Below are 17560 nucleotides of genomic sequence, written 5' to 3' on the forward strand. Positions count from 1 at the left end.
TGTGTGACAGATGGTACGTGCGTATGTACTACAGGTGTATGCACACCAGTAGGCACCGCATGTATAATCGGAGGAGTGAATCTTGCTGATATCTGTCCAAGAGGCACACTAAACTGTCCAATAACAGTGTGTCCCACAGGCACATGTCCCGAAGAAACATGTCCAACAGGTGTCTGACCCCCATCCGATACTACGATCTGTGCGTTAGGGTTAATCGCCTGCTGGTGAACCCCATCATATGCAGCGACCTGTGCGTTGGGATAAGCCATCATGTTCATCGTATTGTTCACAGTGTTATCATCCATAGATATGTTACTCAAGAAAACAGGCATAGGCAGATGTATTAGTCACAGATATAAAAAATAATAGCTTTAAGATTGTTAACCACAATCTTCGATTAATACATAAAAAATATAGGAATAACAGAAAGAACAATAAAAGGATATAAAAGCAGAAGTTCTCGAGTCCGGCGTATAACTGTCTCCATAAAGCTATTACCGCCCTCACCGTTTGTGCGAGTCATTAGCTTCCCAGGATAAAACGAGAAAACGGCGTTGCTGCAGGAACGACGCCTTCGATGAACAAGAACGGGGCAAGAAACTATCACCGGAAGAGAAGAGGGTTTTTGTTTAGGAGGCGGCTGTGTAATATATTTCGAATGAATCATTAACCCTAAACCTGATAAGGATAATATACAGGCTCGAGCGAAACATGTGCGCTACTTTACGCGTAATTAAATAAAACGCGTTAATTAATAATCAAATTTGTAATTGAATCAGAATTATTATTACGCCAAATCAATTATAATAATTCATAATCAAAAATGAATTAAGAATTTAAGAGCCTAAGCCCAGTGAAAATTAAATTTAGCAAAACTAGTTTTTAATTATTCGGGCTAATTTTTTGCTACATTCGTGTCTGCATGTCGCATACGCGGGCAAGCTCGAAGGCTTCGCAAGCCTCGTATTGCGTCTCGAAAGCCCAAGATTTGCACCCCCCCCTGCGCGCACGTAGGTGTTGAAGCAATACATAAGTAACACATTTGAACACTATATAAGTGTTTTACTATATAAAGCTATGCATTCTCCTTTGCAAATTTAATGTGGGACTTTCATTATTCTACATAAATTTCCACAATTAAGGGACTAACTTTGGATGATCATATCTCATCCATCTCTTAGTCATTTTGAGTGATTCAAAGTGCCTCGGAAAGCTCTCCCGGAGGAGAACACATTCCAAGTGTCACTTGTCGCGGGCACGCGACATTCGTCCACTCAAACTATGGCTCAAATTGACTCGACAATATGTGACTACTACCTACATTTTCCAACAACAAAATCTCAGCCTCCACCAAAAAATTGAGCAACTGACCATGCAACAGATCTTCCATGGAAGACATCGAGTCATCTGGAACTAGGTTTGCCTATTTTCTCGAAATTCATGTCTGAATTATGTCTTGGAAAAAGCCATTCATCATCACCACTAAAATCTGAATTGCTCAGTCATTACACAAAATAGTGGAATCATATTTAAAATAGTAATGCCGGATTGATAACTCTGAGCCTAATTGTGACATTCAGTCTCACATCAAGTAGAGAGCGCTATTTATTGATCAAAGTAATTAAGGTTCGATTTCTGAGGATGTGGAATTTTTTCCAGGATCCAGGTTGAAAGGCCACCGTGATATTGTTGTTTAATAAGGTGATTTTCATATCATGTGTTTGACACAGTCAGGTATTGGTATGGGATCGAATGTTAGGAAAATATGACGATAGTGGCAGTGGCGGATCCAGCTTCAAATATAAGTGGGGTCGGAATTTTTTTTTAACGAGCTCGAGCCGAGCATTTGGCATGTTTTACTCGAACTCGGCTCGAAATAGGCTTGAGCTCAGCTCAAAAAAATTTCGAAAATACGATTTATATATTGTATTATTGCGTATATTTTCATATTAACTTCATATTAACTCTCTCAAAATCTAAACTAACGGTGTTAAAGTGATTTAACTAAAACTGCTCGTTCAATATCTATTCTTATCTTTTTTATCATCAATTCCTAACTTTTATTTTAATTTGTAACTCATAATTTCTTAAAACAAATAAAGTATAATTTTCACTTATAATTTTTACCCCAATGAAAAAATTTTAAGTAGGGGCAATCTTTTTTTACAAAAATTAAGGAGGTCATTTTTAGTTTTTATATAATATATATATATATATATATATATATATTTAAGTCAAGTAAACTAAAAATTTAAGGGGTTCGGATGACCCCCTTTGCCCCTTAGAGGATCTGTGTCTGGATAATGGAGACTTTAATTCAGTTTATATGATAAAAAGTCTTTTAATTAACTGAACCTACAAATCATGATTATTTGGATTTAGTTATGTTATCATGAACTATTCAAGTTTTTTGTTACTTGTAAGTTGTAATTGCGCCTGGATATAATGGCTTATTCTGATTTGAAAGGCTCGTTTGGAATATTTAGGAATCGGATGCGAGACTTGACCCAAACTTTCACAATGGTATCAGAGCTAATTCTTGAAATCTTGAGACATCAATCACCATAGACTAAAAACAAAAATTGATTGTATTATTGTTTCACACTATAAATTTAGAGGCGTGGACCCAAAACCGAGTAGTATTATCCTAAATTGGATAGAGAGATATAATTTTGACCAATGGGCTACGTTTGAAGCCTGACGAGAAGATTAAGAGTTTATGTAGGGGAGTTTGTAACTTTTATGTCCCATGTCGAGCAAAATGGATGTATGTCCCGCTTTAAAGTGGATAATTTTATTTAGTTTATAAGATAAAGTAATCTATTATATATAAAATACAATAACAAGAGATTTGATGAGCAATTTAATTAATATGATGATCACTACATTAATATCTATATAATATTTATTTCAGCTCATCATTCATTTATTAAAAATTATTAACTGTTGTATAATTAATATGTGCATACATACATACATACAATAAATATATACATGTATATAAATTAATACATGCATACATATATATAAACATACATATATGCATGCATACACATATACATACATACACACACATAATACACACGCCCACGTACATACATACATGCATATATACATATATACATACATACATACATACATACATACATACATGCATGCATGCATACATACATACATACTCATATATATTTTTTTGACAAATAAAATAGAATGCATTCATTAAAATATCAGAAGACGGTCGGAACAAACTTCTGTACTAATAATACAACCTGATTTGGAAACAAATAAACATACATGTATACATACACATATACACACACATACACACACATACATACACACACATACACACATACAAACATAAATACATACTCATATATTCTTATTTATCATCAATTTAACATCGTCCTCCGAAATAAAGAAATGGCAAAAAATATCATATAAAATTATACGAAATAAAAAATAAAATAAATAATTTATACATATATGTACGATTTATACTTCACTATTAATAATTATGTGAGATATTTCATATACTCACATCGTCCGATAGGTTGTTAACATTGTTAAGGGGTTTGTTGAGCAAATAAATTTATATGACACTTATACCCCTATATTAATATCTATATAATATTTAATTCACTTCGCCATTCATTTATTAAAAATTATCAATTATTGTGTAACTAATATGTGCATACATACATACACACATACATACATATATACATACGTACATACATATATATATATACATACATATATATATACATACATACAATAAATATATACATATATATAGATTAATACATGGGCATACACACATACATACCCGTATCTTCTTATTTGTCATCAATCTAACCTCGTCCTCTAACATAATGAAATGGCGAAATCTTATATTAAAGTCAATGAAATAAAAAATAAAATAAACTATTTATACAGATATGTATGATTTATACTTCACTATTAATCATTTTAACACATATATCATATACTTTCACTGTATCATAGGTTGTTAACATCATTGTTAGACATAGAGATTAAAAAAAAATTATGTTTAAGAAAAAATAAAAAAGTGGGGGTAAATTTTGGGGTCATTATAAAAATAATATGTTATTTTAGAAAATGTTAACAATCTGTTGGAACATTCAAAAATAAAAAGTTATTGGGACGGAGAATATCATATGTCATTCAGTGATTAAACTTACAGACGTCAAGTTCACATATCGTATGACTCATCCATCATATTTCTAACATATAAACATATTAAATGATTAAAAAACATATTAATAATTATTTTATATTTAGAGTGATTGATATACATCAAGCACATATAATCACTTGTATTTATTTTACTTTCTAAATATTAACATATTACAAATACCATTTACTTATGAAGTGGCAAAAAATATATACTAACATAATTTATTACTTTCTGCGAATGCACCATTATAAACATACCTCAATCACTCGTGCTAATATGCATAAACATATAAATTATTCATCCATCAGGTAACAACATAAATATATCGTCAACAATTACAACGAAAACAGTTTCGATTAGTACAATCTAGTGTACGCCCGTGCATTGCACGGGCTATAGAGCTAGGTATTCTATATAAAACAACAAAACTACTACTTATAACTAAATCAATAAATTATGATCTTTTATGAAGCATGTGATGAACATGTGAACTACTCAAGTTTATTGTATTTAGACATAGTACTTGGTTTATCTCATATTTTGGATCAGAATTTGACATGATTTTCGAAATATACTGGAATTTGATCTATTTATAAAACAAATCGTAACTAATTTATCAAGCCTTATTAAGGTATACTAACTTATAACCCTCATGTAGAAGTTCTAGTATTGTATTTAAGTACCGTTGTCATTTAATTTGAGTTGAAGATTCGCATAGTTCTAATTAAGGTTGTCAAAAAAATTAGCCGCATTCATATATGATAATAAACAGATATTATTCATATTTGATTCTGGAATATTCAAATCTGAAATCATATATATGATTGTTATGGATTAAAAACTAAGATATATAATTGCTGTATTTATTACTAAGGTTCGTGAGCTTCGAGGCTCGATTTGACTGCTCTTGTGTTTTGTGACTCAATCTGCCTTAACAAGATGCCTACGTACCTTGTTGATTGCCAAAGATCAAGTCAAAAAACGTAGTTCTGATTTGTGAGGTGAGGCCCCTTATATAAATGTTGGTGGTCCTTGAATTGGACTTGGTATAGGAGACTTGGTAGCCAAGTCTCAGAATTAGAATGGACTTTGGAGTCCTAAATAGTAGGAAACTGATTCCTTATCCTTCTAGGTCCCTTAGAGGCTAATCTACAAGGATTTATGTCCTTATTGGGACTCTTCTCAATAACTGATTTTTCCCTTATTAATTAATTATGAAATTAATTAATATTCAGGGTTTTTAGGCCTTCTTTGTTCCATCAGGCCTGATCTGGTCCATCAGGCCTGATCAATGTGTTAACCTTTTTGGTCTGAATGTCATACATCTTCTTATTGGGCCTAGCAGCCCAAATCATGTATAATTAATGTAATATTTAATTACACAATCATGATTAATTTATCCCTATCAATGATATTTAAATAGTATAAATTAATTTATTCTATTTGCTCATAGTAGTAGTGTGTGCATATTAATTAAGTAATGAGCAAAGTTAGGTACCCCAATTTTTTTCCCAAAATAGTTACAATATGATGTGGTATGACAAGTGGTGAAATTTTATTCGTGGACAGAAATGTATGCACATGCAGTTTCATATCATTATCAGGAAAGTTATCAATTATAACATTATTAAAGAAAAAAGTTGTAGATAATATTTGGGGCCTCTAACATTTTCCTTCAATAATATATTTATACATATTTTATATAATTATAAAAATACATACATAAAAATTATGTTTTAATATTTTAAAGATAAAAAAATTGGATTTAAAGATAAATAGAATTACTATAGCGTTTACAGTTTTATTTTCTCTGAACGTATTTGCACTTTTATTTTCTCTTCGCAGTTTTATTTTCTCTGAACGAAAAAATATTGTTTCGAAATAATCGTCAATACGATGGGCTGTCAAAAAATTCAAAAAATCTGATATATGTCCGAAATATCTGTATTCGTCACCGAGAAAAAGCAGATGTTATCCGTATTTGAAATCAAGCGGATATTATCCATATCCGAATCCAGCAATTTCTATTACATATATAGACATATTCGTGTCCTAATTATAAGTTTGATAGTCCTAGCTATAGTTATTTTACCAGTTCAAGAAAGAGAAAATAAAAATAAATATTTTTAAAATAATACCAAAGGACACCAAGCTAGATAAAGATGAAAACAAGCATTTATGGGTATAAAGGAGGCATTGAGCTAGATGAAGAACCAGTTTGCATAGTCTGTGATAGTTGAAACAGATTGCTTATAGATGCTCCAATCAATCCGTTGTTCATCCGTCAGTCCGTCTTATTTTGGTAGGATGATAGATAAGTGCTGATAGTACATATAGCTCCTGCAGGGCCTTGCCCCACACTCCTAAATACATACAGCTCCTGGAAGGACTAGTCCCGCACTCCTAACTCCATATACCTCCTGGAAGGACTAGTCACACACTCCTAACTCCATACTGCTCCTGGAAGGACTAGTCCGGGACTCCTAACTCCACACAGCTCCTGGAAGAACTAGTCATGCACACTACCAATCCTGACTGGTCCAATCCCGCAAGCCCAACCTTGTTGAATCCCAGCACGTGAGACACTGGCCCAAGCACATGATGGGACAACTATCACACATCAATCATGGGAATAATCAGGGCACGTGTCAGAAGATCCTCTGAACATTCCTCAGCCAGTCCCGCACTGACACGTGTAAAGCATCCGCTCCAGTCAGGTGTCCTCCACTCCCAGAACCAATGGCTACGATTTAAAGATACCAACCCCAAAACCCTATCCTTGGGCTATAAATAGCCCAAGAAGGTAAAGTTTTGGGGTTAATGACTCTCTCACACTCATATACACACACAACAACCCTTCATTCATATCTATCTTCATCTTCCCCAAAAGCGAGTTCTTACTCTCACACCAGAGGCGTCGCGGGACCAAACCCCCCTTCTGGTGTTGTTTTGTAGGAACCCCACCACAACTACACCTCCACAGCGGCGAAGGATCCAGGAACGGCGTCGAAGGAGCGGCCCCGCCACCAGAAGTTATCATTTGGCGCTAGAAGGAGGGGCTCTCCATCCTTGGGTCTCGGTTCCCCTGGATTCACCTTCATCAGCAAACTCTTGAAAGAGTCCATTTCTTTAATTTGTAAGAACCCAAGCACCCAAACTCTTCCATAAACATGAATGTTGTTTATTTAAGCCACGTTTGTGTATGCTCGTTATTTTAGGCCACGTTTGTGTGAGCCCTGTTTTGTTGATTTAAGCTACGTTTGTGTGTGCTATTGTTGGTTTTGATCATTTTAAAACCCCGATTTCGTTCTAGTTTGAATATTGCATTTGTGTTCTAAAACCCCACTGTAACACCCCCAAATCCGGGGTCGGGGATCCGGGTTGTCACGAGTTCCATTTCCTTTAATAACATTCAATCTTAATAAATAATCAATTATTCTGTACTATAACCCCACCATAAACACACACACCACAAGTTATAGTCTCAGAGATGAATATCCAAAAATAATCACAAGTCGTTTTATTCCACAATTATATGCCAATACACCTTAAAAGGGTTTCTGAATAAATTTACATTTCTTTGCCATTATTACAATTCATAAATATACATAAATCTGGTTCATCAATAGTTGAAAACCTAGCCTATTGGTAGCTCCTACCTCAGCTACGGCGGCATCAACGCTTCCAGAAAACTGCAGAACATTTTCTAGCCGATGCGAATTGGAAGCTTGGTCCTGTTCATCTTGTCTATCTGATGTTGTGTGATGAAAGAAGAAAGCAAGGGTGAGCAACAAGCCCACTAAAATAATATGTATAATGATTTACAATATATGAGCATTCTCATAGTACTCATGAAAGCCTTGGTCAAGAAGAAATGAATCAAGTTTGATATCTTACCGCGACCAAGTCGCAAAATATTCAGTATATATATACATATATACTTTTCACAATCTTTGAAATCCCCTGACATGTATAATATACACAGAGTTCCCGTTTATAACTGTATAAAATATCGTTGCAAGGTGATCTCATATATTTAACCTTGTCTCAACATTTTTCTGAAAATCTTTGACATGCACAAGATAATCATTTACTAGATATAAGTTTAAAAGATGAAGTTACAAGATACTCCAATATACTTATATCCGAATACTACTTGAACTACCACCGTTCAAGTTATAATCAGTTTCAAAAGTTCATCACCCAGATGAGACTACAAGATAAGACTCGAATAGATTCAATCCTTGAAATATCATTATAAATAATGAAGTTACGAGATAATTCATTAAGTCCCGATATATATATACACCTATATATATACACATTTCATACACTCCTTGAAAACCTCTGTTATGAAAATAATAAACAGAGTAGCAATATCCAATGAATTTTGGAAAGGAGAAAACCTTGGCATAAACCTGATATCTTGCTGATCAGGCAAAGATACCAATAAGTAACCTTTTCTACTAGTAGATGGATGAATCCCCCACCGGTCATCACCCTGGCCACATAAGGACCTTGTGCTGGACCGCCACCCGGACTCATACGCGTTGATGGACTGCCACCCAGCCACTTACACTTTGATAGACCGTACCCCGGCCTGTCGCTTATGCCGACTCAATTAGATGGACTTACTTCCCGAACGTTGGGCAAGTAATCAAATTGTTTTCTCAAAACAGCAACCACGTTGCGAATGTAAAATACACCACAGAGCCGGATCCCCCAGGTTTTGAGCGAGTATTTAAATCCCTTTCGAAAGGAGGATCTTAAATATATAAGAATGAGTTTTGGGATCCGCCCTAACTTTTAGAAATCATTTTGAAGACTCGAAAATATTTTTAAGAATGTTTGGAGTACTGCTGATTTATTAAAGTAAATCAGTCCCAATATATTAGAAATATATGAATATTATTATTTAAATAATATTCTCGTAAAGATAATCCTTATAAAAATAATCGAAGTAGAAGTGTTAAAACTCATACTTGAAATGAATATTAAATAACCAAAGATATACTTATACGAAAGTACTATCTTTATTTGAATAATCAAAAGTAAGTTTGATTATCGAAACATTATTCTTTAACAAAATAAAGAATATTATTTAATAAAAATAAGCGGAGTCATAAGCCCTCGAATGAATATTCAAAATAATATTCATTAATAAAATAAACGGAGTCATAAGCCCTCGAATGAATATTCAAAATAATATTCATTAAATAAATAAAATAAGGTTATCGAATAAACCTTATTCGATTAATAGTTTTGAAAACTATATCAATATATATATATATATATAAATATATATATATAAATATATATATATACATATATATTATACTCGGGAACATCGACTCCCGGTTTTAAAAAATGTTCACCTTTGGGTCCCCTATACTAAGGGTATACGCAACTACTGCTTAGCTCTAGCATAGGTATTATGCAACTAATAAGCATTTGAACCAACAGATATATATCAAGATTACGAAACAGACATTTATATATACCATATCACATGCTCCAATATATCGCAAGAATTTGCTAATAACAATCATGCATCTATCACAAGATAATGCATATACACATATACATCACAACAACAGTATAACGGGTAGAAAACTTGTCTGAGTGCTCCCGGATAGACTTAAGCTTAGAGTGGATTCGATAACCTATGAACAACAACATAAGTCGGAATTAAACCCCGGTCGCTTAAGAAACTAGACTTTAACCATTTAGAGTCCTAACGTTCGCTTTCGCGCTTAACGATTTACTTAAGTCGCTCGAGTACCCTCGGCTCTACCATTTTTAATAAATTAACCATTAAGGGTTTTAAGGCGATTCTTTCGCGAGTACCTTACCAACTGCCTAATCCACTTTACATAATTGTTTCTTACCCCAATTAGTCATTTAAGGTCCTTAACCAAGGTTTCAAAGTAAGGCGAGGGGTAATGGTTCGGTCGCGAAATGCCGTTACTTAAAACGGTCGTTTCTCCTAAACCGTACATCGGAATCAAACGAACTACATATCAAAACGAAGCTCGTAACATGAACTATCTAATCATGGCAATGGTCAAACCCTAGCAGTGAGTTCACGGGTCCTAATGTTAAGAACAAAAACAGCCTAAAGTAAATTTCCCTTGCTTTTCCATGGAAAAGCCGAGAGCTTGATGAAGAAATGGAGTGTTTTGTGTTTTTTTGTGATTTGTTTTGATTTGCCTTAGTTGGTTGACTTTTGTTTTGCTTTAATCATTTTTAACCATGAAAAAAAATTTGTGTGGTTATAAATCAACCACACCTCCTTCCCTTATGTCATGCTTATGTCACCTTTCCTATGTCATCTTGTTGGTTTGATGACATCATCATCCCTAAACTCCTTGATTAACTCTTAATTGCTTACCTAATGACCGCTGATCTGTTATACGGTTCGCTTAACTTTCGTTCTCGTTTATCGTTTGAGGGATCATACCCGGGATTTTATTACTTGGGTTCCCTTAACCTTTCTCAATACATTATATTCCTTTTATGATCCTCTCTTATAATCCTTGAATTTAAATCCTTTCAATCATGTTACCTTATACTCAATTCTTTCGGTATCTGGTGGATTCTCGGGAAAAATCAAAAGGTTCAAATTTGGATTCTGACGATCTTTACATACACTTATATACCACATAGAGTACTAATAATATCCCCGAAGATCAATAAAAGAACCCCTACATAGTGTGGCATGAAAAGTTTTCTTATTCAGCATAACACTATTCATAAGGGTTTCAAAAATTCCAAAAATTGGGGTTATTACACCCACTACGCTTATTCTACCACGTCGTTGAGTAGTCCCAGAAGATTGTTTAAACTAGTCCCAGAAAGCTGTTTGTTACTGTTTGTTATTTTTTGTGATAATTTTTACGGTTTTCGTGAAGCAACCTTAGATTCGTATTGTTAGTTGGAAATTTTTGTTAGTTGTTGCTGGTATTTTTGAGAAATGGCAAGACCAGGAAAGCATACTTCTGGGAGACCATCTGCTAGCACTCAGGTCTAGGAGCCGGACCACTCCCAGGCCCTTGATCCAGGAGCCGAGAGAGAAACGTTCCAGGAGCAACCATTGCACACTCCTGTAGTGGAGAGAATCGTAAACACCAGGGATGCCAGAAGCCTTATTGAGCTTAACCAATACAAGTACACCAATGTCCCGGTGGCCGAAGAGCACATGGCCAACCTTACAAGTGATGAACTAGCAGAAGCAATCAGACTCTACAGGCAGGAGCAAACCCGGCTCCAGGAAGAAGCCGAAGTTGAGGAGGAACCGAAGGAGTCCGGAGACTCCCAACAATCTAAAAGATCTGTGTTTGACCAAATTGGAGCGAAGGGGAAGAAAAGCAAAAAAGATCAAGGCAATAAAAAAGAAACAGAAGCTGCTAAGCAGAGAAAGTTGGAAGAGGTGCGGGAGCAAATCAGGAAAGAAGAAGAAGCAAAGCTTGAGCTAAAGATCCAAAAGAGAATGCAGCTAGAAGAAGAGAAGCTACAGGCCAAGTCCAGGAGCAAGAGGACCCGGAGAGACCCTACTCCGGAGCTAATTTCTAATGACGAAGAAGAAGAAGAAAGGCAGAAGGACCTGAAAGATATGATCTATGAATTACATAGAAAGATGGACAAAGATTCAGGAGTAGAAATTGGAGAAACATTAACACCTTTCAGCCACTCCTTGAAAGCCATTCCCCGTCAGCGGAACTTGAAGCATTACAACTTTGACTCCTTTGATGGTCTGGGAGACCCGGAGGAGCACTTGAACTACTTTGAATAGATAGCGCAGATATATTACTACAATGACTTGACGGAATCAAGGTTCCTCGCTTCAACTCTTAAGCGAGGGGCCCAGAGATGGTTCAGCAGGATCCCCTCCCGCAACATCCATAGTTGGAAGGAATTCTTATCCTCCTTCATTTGGAGATTTTGGGCAAATAAAATGCATGAAATGCACATGTGTCACCTGGAGACAATCCGGCAGCATGACAACGAGTCCCTCTCTGCGTACATGCGCCGGTTCTAGGAAGCAATCAACAAAGTTTCGAGCTTGGATGAGAGGGAAGCTTTGAGCATTTTCGGGAGAAACTTGGACCCAGAGCACAATGAGAGATATATAGTGGAGCTAATCAATAAGGAGCCGCAAAGTTTGGCAGCAGCTTACTCCATGGCTGCCAGATTCATAAAGGAAACAGATGTGCTCCAGGCAATGAGGATGACCCAGAATGGGGGGTCTAGGAGTAAAAATGCCGATGACCGACCGAAAAGAGGTTACCATCAGGATAAGAAGTTCAAGCAAAGCAACCAAAGCTAAGAAAGACAAACTACTCCGGTTTTCCAGAGACTTGGTCCTAAGCAGGAGTCAAACAGCGATCCAGGACCCGCGAAGCAACCCCTGGAGCCAAAGCAGGAGCCGGACTGGACTCCTCTCAACATGACCCAAGAGGAAATCTTGAAGGAGGTAAAAGAAAAGCCTTTCTATTATCCTCCAAAGCCAATGCAAACTCCTCCGGAGAGCAGGCCCTACAATAGGCAATGCGATTATCATGAAACTCATGGCCACAAGACCGAGAATTGCTTTTCACTCAAGTACTTCATTGAGGACCAAGTGAAGAAAGGAAATATGAACAAGTACTTAGTCCGGGACAGCAACAACAGGGGAGAAGCTCAGAAGAGAGGAAATAATGTAGTCAACGTAGTCCTAGGAGGCTCCCACTCCCCACCTCGGAGCCCGGACTTCGGCGAAGAAGTTCTCTCAATCCAATCACTCCCAGATATGGTGATATCCTTCAGCAGTAAGGACTATGAAGGAGTCAACCCTCATCCAATGCAACTTTGGTTGTCACTTTGGACATCTTTGATAATGAAGTAAGAAGAATGCTCATAGATAATGGTTCCTCAGTAAATATTCTCTTCAAGCACATAGTGGATCGAATGCAGTTAGGAAGCGTCCGCTCAAACGAGTGCCGGGAGGACCCACTCTATGGTTTTGGCCACAATTTAGTCCCGATCCAAGGAACTTTATATCTGCCAGTCATTTTTGGAACTGCTCCTAACCAGGTGACCCATGTCATCAAGTTTTATATGATAAACGCTCCTTCATTATAAAACGGAATCATTGGCAGATCAGCTTTAACCATGATGCAAGCGATAATTTCAATCTCCTATCTCAAGATCAAGTTCCCAACCCCGACAGGAGTCGGGGAAATAAAAGGAGATTATGGAATTGCTGAAACATGCTACACCCAGGGGTTAGTGATGGCAGAAACCCACCAGGACAACAAAAGGAAGGCAGCAGTCCTTTGCAAGCAACAAAGCATGAAGAAGCACCGACCCCCGACAAGGGAAGAAGCAACAAAGGAAGTACAACTCATTGAGTCAAGTCCGGAGAAAGAAAGAAATATAACAAGTCCGGAAGGACCGGCAAGCAACCAAGTCATGGTAGTCGATAAAGCAAATCAGGTCCTAGACCAAGCTAGTCCTACCATGCAAGCAACCAAAGAATCTGAACAAGTAGACTTCTATCTGAAGAAGAACTCTGAAGCCCGAATTCATCAAATGGTTTCAAACAAAGAACAAGCAAAAATTGAAGCTACAGTAGAAACAGAAGAAGTCCAAGTTGATGAGAGCAGTCCTAACAAAAAAGTGAAAGTTGGGTCAGGTTTCGAGGAGTCCTTCAAGGAAAGATTAGCGTTCCTGCTCCGGGAGTACAAAGATGTTTTTTCCTGGAGCCCAAGATACATTCCAGGACTACATGAGTCCATAGAAATGCACAGCTTGGATGTCAACCCCAACAGAAAACCAGTCAAACAGAATAAAAGAAATGTTTCCCCGGAGAGGCAAAAAGCCATTGCCGAAGAAGTGGAAAAACTACTCAAAACAGGAATCATCAAAGAAATCAAATATCCGGAGTGGCTAGCTAATGTTGTTATGGTAAAGAAGTCCAACGACAAATAGAGAATGTGTGTGTACATATAGCTCCTGCAGGGCCTTGCCCCGCACTCCTAAATCTATACAGCTCCTGGAAGGACTAGTCCCGCACTCCTAACTCAATACAGCTCCTGGAAGGACTAGTCCCACACTCCTAACTTCATACAACTTCTGGAAGGACTAGTTCGGGACTCCTAACTCCACACAGCTCCTGGAAGAACTAGTCCTGCACACTACTAGTCCTGACTGGCCCAATCCCACAAGCCCAACCTTGATGAATCCCAGCACGTGAGACACTGGCCCAAGCACATGGTGGGACAACTGTCACACATCAATCATGGGAATAATCAGGGCACGTGTTAGAAGATCCTCATAACATTCCTCAGCCAGTCCCGCACTGACACGTGTAAAATATCTGCTCCAGCCAGGTGTCCTCCGCTCCCAGAACCAATGGCTACGATTTAAAGGTACCAACCCCAAAACCCTATCCTTGGGCTATAAATAGCCCAAGAAGGTAAGGTTTTGGGGTTAATCACTCTCTCACACTCATATACACACACAGGAATCCTTCATTCATATCTATCTTCATCTTCCCCAAAAGCGAGTTCTTACTCTCACACCGGAGGCGTCGCGGGACCAAACCCCCCTTCTGGTGTTTTTTTGTAGGAACCCCAACACAGCTACACCTCCATAGCGGCGAAGGATCCAGGCATGGCATCGAAGGAGGGTTCCCGCCACCAGGAGTTATCAAGTGCAAGGCTTTAGTTAAAGAGATAAAAAATTGTCTAGTCACGTTGAATTTTATTAAACGGTTTGCGAATACTGTGCCTCATTTTTTTAGCGAGACATAATAATTTTGTAGCTGATTGTATGTGAAATGAGAAATGTGTTTTTCCAGAACTCTATCATGTACTGGACAAAGATTTGAGATTTTAGTGAAATTATTTCTTGGCAAAGAAAAAGATGATAATAGAAACAAAGCCCAGGTTAGATTTAGCTATCACTTTTACGAAATTTCATGCTATTAACGTATTTGTATATATCTAATAAAATAAAATTCAAAAAATTAAGTATATAATAATAAAATAAATACTAATTTAATATCTGACAATTACTTGAGTAAATTTAAAATTAAATTTTAATTCATTGGGTTCTTGCTAACTAACGGACATAAATTCAAAATAGTAGGCTAAATAAACTAATACATGGATGATAGCTTGATACATATATATATATAGCTTCTAAATTAAAAATTCTGATTTAGAAAAAATGGATACCAAAATTTTTGATAAGGCCTTTGAATGAACACAACTGCGCCGGATTTTGCCCTAGTCGAGTCGAACTTGACTTTTTTATTTTAAAATGAACCAAGTCGAATCGAGTTTTCTAGTCAAACAAAAAATAGTGTTCAAGATCAGCGGGTTAATAAATAAGACGAACACGAGTTTGATCATAAATATTTCGAGTCGGGCTAAACGTGAACCAGATTCGTGTTGTGGATTTTACAACCTTAACACAAGAGCACGTATTGCAACAAGTAGTATAAAAATTTGTTCTCACGAAGACTATTAATAAGCTGTTAAATAACAATTACCACTTTTCTTTTAATTCGACTATAATAAAATCAAGAAAATGTTTACTAAAATATCACTAAATAATTAAACTAGCATAAATATTGAATAATAAGTTCCAAGAGAATGAAAACTAGGCCCTTAACTTCATCTTATTTTCTTCAACAAGCTTCTTTTTTAACGTATATTCTGGTGTTCTAATTGCTAGCTTAAGATAATAATGTATTTACAGGGACCTTCCGAATCTCAAATGACTCTAATTTATGGAATAACCCCCATATTCCTCTGTAGAAAATAAAAGCATGAACAACATTAAGTTTCATTTTGATTGTACTTCTTAGGATGTTTAGGTAGATTTATATCCTAACCACAAATTAATGTAAATTTTAATCCTAAGATATATTGATTGAGTCTTAACTTAGTATTTTTCTTCCAAGTTCGCGTAAATTACTAAATCAATCTCAATGGTGATCAATCATTGAGAAGCATCAAACACAAATCAATATAAACAACCAATACAACCACAAAAATAGAGAAAAAAATATAACTTATATACTAAAAAAAGAATCCATTAAAGGCCTACAGAGAAAATTAGTTCATTATCCCAAAAGACAACAATACACAAGAGTATGTAAACATAATGGAAAAGTAAGGAGAAAAAATGAAAACGGTAGATGCAGCAATCTCTTATTCTTCAGCTTTTTTCCCGTGGCCTCCTTTTTCTTCTCTGAGAATGTAATACCTAATAATAATACCTTATGTATCAATATGTCTAATTAATGTAATTTTAATATTTTGAGAAAAATGTAAATAAGTTTTCAAAACTGTTTCTGTTTTCTAAATAAAAATACAAATAAGTCTGGGCCGCTTCAGATGGATTTTAATCTATAAACCGGCTTATATTAAAAGAGAATCTCGTTATCTTCGCGTGAGATGTTGAATCGTCCAATTTGGACTTCTAGAACTCATAGAGTGCCCAAACAGTATAACATGTGCGTGCAGTTCAACAAATCCGAATTTCGTTGTAATAAATTTCCAAATTCAGTTTTTTTACCAATCCTTCCAATTTTAGGATTCCTTACTTTCTATAATAAAACATTACAATTTATTTAATAAAAATACAATTAAATGCAAAATATAATAAAGATGAGAAATATAATCATATAATATGTACATATATATACATATATATATACTCTATCAATTCGAGCTAAGTTGGGTTTGGGTCGTTCACTGTTCGTTCACATATTTTTATACTGAACCAAATCTTAAATTTTTAAATAACTTGTGTGATTCACAGTCTCATAAATAAATTATATTTTTAAATCACCATGTTTACACGAAATGAGTGAAAAGCCGTAGTGATGAAGGGTCAAGGTTTGCCTCAAAGCACTTGTCAAAAAAATAATTCAGCTTTTGTAGAACGTTGGCAACGTTCAGAGGTGGGGGTACTTAAGATAATTGTTGATGTTTCGGTATTTCTAGGTTACAACTCATACACCATTGACATAGTCATACGAGACCATTATAGTTCGTTTTGGAGAGGAAACACAACTAGGTTTTTGAGGCGTGTAACTGTTTTTTAGGTTGAAGCAATAAGAATGCCGGAGGCGCTATCTTCGGTGCTGAAAATTTCAAATTTCCCGATGATTGTGGAGTCAAATTCTTTTATGGTGGTGAATGCACTACAGTGACACCGGACGAATTGGTTTGAAGTTGGTAATATTGTTGAAGCCTGTAGATCAGTATTGTCTGGTAAGAATAATGTTAGAGTAGTTCATGTTAAAAAAGCTAGCGAATAAGGTAGTGCACTTGATGGCTAGATTACCTTGTTCGCTTAATAGCT

The sequence above is a fragment of the Apium graveolens genome, chromosome 3 (genome assembly GCF_009905375.1).
Source record: "Apium graveolens cultivar Ventura chromosome 3, ASM990537v1, whole genome shotgun sequence".
In the NCBI taxonomy this organism is placed as follows: domain Eukaryota; kingdom Viridiplantae; phylum Streptophyta; class Magnoliopsida; order Apiales; family Apiaceae; genus Apium; species Apium graveolens.